Source organism: Schistocerca serialis, unplaced genomic scaffold (genome assembly GCF_023864345.2).
Source record: "Schistocerca serialis cubense isolate TAMUIC-IGC-003099 unplaced genomic scaffold, iqSchSeri2.2 HiC_scaffold_1143, whole genome shotgun sequence".
NCBI lineage: Eukaryota > Metazoa > Arthropoda > Insecta > Orthoptera > Acrididae > Schistocerca > Schistocerca serialis.
In genome coordinates this window covers 7,501-12,500 of record NW_026047341.1, presented here as the reverse complement: position 1 = coordinate 12,500, position 5,000 = coordinate 7,501, and the positions used below count along the sequence as shown (strand labels likewise).

The 5,000-nt window shown below is 52.3% G+C and overlaps 1 non-coding gene across 1 annotated transcript in view; it reads left to right on the top strand.

Moving 5' to 3' along the window:
• The first annotated feature begins 3,535 nt into the window (after positions 1-3,535).
• Positions 3,536-5,000, top strand: part of LOC126432613 (small subunit ribosomal RNA) — a 1,910-nt gene continuing 445 nt past the window's right edge. Inside the window, exon 1 of the ribosomal RNA XR_007578094.1 lies at positions 3,536-5,000. This exon is cut by the window's right edge and continues 445 nt beyond it. This is a non-coding gene — a ribosomal RNA (small subunit ribosomal RNA).

The following is a 5,000-nucleotide window of genomic DNA, read 5'->3' as shown; positions in this document are numbered from 1 at the left end:
TGCCACAAGCATGGAATGAGAGCGCCGCCTGTCATGAGCCAAAGGTACATCCTGACGTGGCAAATCAGATGATACCGCAGGCATCCACGTACTATAATCACAATCAACAAACCGGCCGCCGCCCCCCCCCCCATTAAACCTTTCCTTACAACAATGTGTACCTTAACCTAACCTATGTCGTACCTTAACCTAACCTATGTCGTACCTTAACCTAACCTATGTCGTACCTTAACCTAACCTATGTCGTACCTTAACCTAACCTATGTCGTACCTTAACCTAACCTATGTCGTACCTTAACCTAACCTATGTCGTACCTGAACCTAACCTATGTCGTACCTTAACCTAACCTATGTCGTACCTTAACCTAACCTATGTCGTACCTTAACCTAACCTATGTCGTACCTTAACCTAACCTATGTCGTACCTTAACCTAACCTATGTCGTACCTTAACCTAACCTATGTCGTACCTTAACCTAACCTATGTCGTACCTTAACCTAACCTATGTCGTACCTTAACCTAACCTATGTCGTACCTTAACCTAACCTATGTCGTACCTTAACCTAACCTATGTCGTGCCTTAACCTAACCTATGTCGTGCCTTAACCTAACCTATGTCGTGCCTTAACCTAACCTATGTCGTGCCTTAACCTAACCTATGTCGTGCCTTAACCTAACCTATGTCGTGCCTTAACCTAACCTATGTCGTGCCTTAACCTAACCTATGTCGTGCCTTAACCTAACCTATGTCGTGCCTTAACCTAACCTATGTCGTGCCTTAACCTAACCTATGTCGTGCCTTAACCTAACCTATGTCGTGCCTTAACCTAACCTATGTCGTGCCTTAACCTAACCTATGTCGTGCCTTAACCTAACCTATGTCGTGCCTTAACCTAACCTATGTCGTGCCTTAACCTAACCTATGTCGTGCCTTAACCTAACCTATGTCGTGCCTTAACCTAACCTATGTCGTGCCTTAACCTAACCTATGTCGTGCCTTAACCTAACCTATGTCGTGCCTTAACCTAACCTATGTCGTGCCTTAACCTAACCTATGTCGTGCCTTAACCTAACCTATGTCGTGCCTTAACCTAACCTATGTCGTGCCTTAACCTAACCTATGTCGTGCCTTAACCTAACCTATGTCGTGCCTTAACCTAACCTATGTCGTGCCTTAACCTAACCTATGTCGTGTTTTAACCTAACCTATATTGCGCCTTAATGTAACCTATATTGCGCCTTAATGTAACCTATATTGCGCCTTAATGTAACCTATATTGCGCCTTAACGTAACCTATATTGCGCCTTAACGTAACCTATATTGCGCCTTAACGTAACCTATATTGCGCCTTAACGTAACCTATATTGCGCCTTAACGTAACCTATATTGCGCCTTAACGTAACCTATATTGCGCCTTAACGTAACCTATATTGCGCCTTAACGTAACCTATATTGCGCCTTAACGTAACCTATATTGCGCCTTAACGTAACCTATATTGCGCCTTAACGTAACCTATATTGCGCCTTAACGTAACCTATATTGCGCCTTAACGTAACCTATATTGCGCCTTAACGTAACCTATATTGCGCCTTAACGTAACCCACATTGCCCCTTAACGTAACCCACATTGCCCCTTAACGTAACCCATATTGTGCTGTAACCCAACACACGTTGGGCCTTAACCCAACACACGTTGGGCCTTAACCCAACACACGTTGGGCCTTAACCCAACACACGTTGGGCCTTAACCCAACACACGTTGGGCCTTAACCCAACACACGTTGGGCCTTAACCCAACACACGTTGGGCCTTAACCCAACACACGTTGGGCCTTAACCTGCTCTGTAATTGTCATACGACGCGTTAAATTAGTGTAGTGTTGCCTAACTGCAACCCCCGCAATATAGTTTGCTACTCGCACTGCCCGGTCCCCAGTGTATCGCTTCATGTTAAACACCTTGCAGCGATACACTGTAATGTGGATGGCAGCAGGACGTACATGCTCAATGCCCTTCGCAGTTGTTCATTGGCATTCGCATGGCGAAGCACTGCGCCTACGCTGTGGTACGGCCTGTGTCAACTGTCCGCTGATGTTGTACCTCCAAATCACACACTGTACTGCACATTGGTCCTCATGTACTGAATGATACATCGTGGTACATGTGACCGTACAACGACTGCGCCAACAACGGCGAACCATGCGGTCCAAATGTTGTGCACGCAGCTACGTGTCGTCTCCCTATAATAGCTGGAGTGCAGTGTGGTATGCCCTGGATGGCGATCAGCATGAGCCGTCTGTTGATGTAGTGGCGCGTGTTGTCAGACGTTGTCGTCTCTTCTCACACACCGTGATAGCATGGTGCACTGCGTTCCACATCTGCGACATGCGACAGAGGCCGGTTGACAGTCGTTTGCGCAATGGACATCGCATACGTACGGGGGCCACCTTCCACGTGTTTGCGAAGCGTGCACATGTTGTTGCGTGTATGTGGGCAGACATAGTGTGTCGTGACACCTGACACAGGCATGCAACAATCGTTGAATTTGCAAATGGCGATGGACGCCTACGTTTGCTGGTGACGTTACGCAAATGAACAACTGGTAAACCGTTGTGGTGCGGTTGTTCTCGCTAGAGGTGAATCAGTGATGGCGACGATCGGTTGAGCTACCAACCGGTTGTTTCAGCGATACCCACCATGCCCACGAACGTGAATGGCATGTGGGTGTGAAGCGATACGCGGCGGTGGCTGGGTGGGACCGGCCCCGGCCGGTGAGGGGGGGCCGCCCGGCGTGCTGGCCGCGCGGTGCGTGGGCGCACGCGCTACAGCCGGCTGGTGGGGGCGGCCACTGGCAGGCGCGCCGGCCGACGGAGGCGGCAGGCGGCGCAGCTGCGCGCCGGCGCACCCTGCACGCGGCGCCGTGCGGCCAAAGTAGGTCCTCGCGGGCCCGGTGCGAAGCGCGGTGGACATCTGCAGTGTGCTGGTCCGATTGAGGACTGTGTGCGCTGAGGATGCGCCGCCGCCCGGCGCTCGGCGCCGCGACGCCGTCTGCTGCTCGGTCGCCTCTGCGGTTCTCGCAGGTGGTTTGTATCGCAGCTGTGCGGACGTGTTGGCGCGTGCGCTGTGCTGGGAGAGTTCGCTTCGGCACCCAAGTGGGGCTTTTGTCCTTCTGTGGCGCTGGCGTTGGAGCTGCCGGTCACCGTAGGTGGCGCGTGTTGTCTCCCGCCGGCAATGCCACGACAGCACGCTCCCGGGCCTCTGTCGGCAGCGGCAAGCTCAGTTGGGAGCACGGGTGGTCGCACCTAAAGCGTCTACTCGCCAAACTCCGGGCGATTGCGCCTCTCTCTCGAACCCGACCAAGTACTTAGGACGGCGCTGCGCGCCGCCGGGACCTGAGAGGGTTTCGAGGTGTATGGTGCAGGGGAGCGCAGCCTCCTCCTGTTTGCAGAATAATTGAGCGGACGCTTGCGTGTTCGCGCGGGCCCCCGGGACACACTCCCGGGCGGCCGGCTGCTCAGCTCTAGTTGACGCAGCTCCCTGGTTGATCCTGCCAGTAGTCATATGCTTGTCTCAAAGATTAAGCCATGCATGTCTCAGTACAAGCCGCATTAAGGTGAAACCGCGAATGGCTCATTAAATCAGTTATGGTTCCTTAGATCGTACCCACGTTACTTGGATAACTGTGGTAATTCTAGAGCTAATACATGCAAACAGAGTCCCGACCAGAGATGGAAGGGACGCTTTTATTAGATCAAAACCAATCGGTCGGCTCGTCCGGTCCGTTTGCCTTGGTGACTCTGAATAACTTTGGGCTGATCGCACGGTCCTCGTACCGGCGACGCATCTTTCAAATGTCTGCCTTATCAACTGTCGATGGTAGGTTCTGCGCCTACCATGGTTGTAACGGGTAACGGGGAATCAGGGTTCGATTCCGGAGAGGGAGCCTGAGAAACGGCTACCACATCCAAGGAAGGCAGCAGGCGCGCAAATTACCCACTCCCGGCACGGGGAGGTAGTGACGAAAAATAACGATACGGGACTCATCCGAGGCCCCGTAATCGGAATGAGTACACTTTAAATCCTTTAACGAGTATCTATTGGAGGGCAAGTCTGGTGCCAGCAGCCGCGGTAATTCCAGCTCCAATAGCGTATATTAAAGTTGTTGCGGTTAAAAAGCTCGTAGTTGGATTTGTGTCCCACGCTGTTGGTTCACCGCCCGTCGGTGTTTAACTGGCATGTATCGTGGGACGTCCTGCCGGTGGGGCGAGCCGAAGGCGTGCGACGCGCCTCGTGCGTGCTCGTGCGTCCCGAGGCGGACCCCGTTGCAATCCTACCAGGGTGCTCTTGAGTGAGTGTCTCGGTGGGCCGGCACGTTTACTTTGAACAAATTAGAGTGCTTAAAGCAGGCAAGCCCGCCTGAATACTGTGTGCATGGAATAATGGAATAGGACCTCGGTTCTATTTTGTTGGTTTTCGGAACCCGAGGTAATGATTAATAGGGACAGGCGGGGGCATTCGTATTGCGACGTTAGAGGTGAAATTCTTGGATCGTCGCAAGACGAACAGAAGCGAAAGCATTTGCCAAGTATGTTTTCATTAATCAAGAACGAAAGTTAGAGGTTCGAAGGCGATCAGATACCGCCCTAGTTCTAACCATAAACGATGCCAGCCAGCGATCCGCCGCAGTTCCTCCGATGACTCGGCGGGCAGCCTCCGGGAAACCAAAGCTTTTGGGTTCCGGGGGAAGTATGGTTGCAAAGCTGAAACTTAAAGGAATTGACGGAAGGGCACCACCAGGAGTGGAGCCTGCGGCTTAATTTGACTCAACACGGGAAACCTCACCAGGCCCGGACACCGGAAGGATTGACAGATTGATAGCTCTTTCTTGATTCGGTGGGTGGTGGTGCATGGCCGTTCTTAGTTGGTGGAGCGATTTGTCTGGTTAATTCCGATAACGAACGAGACTCTAGCCTGCTAACTAGTCGCGTGACATCCTTCG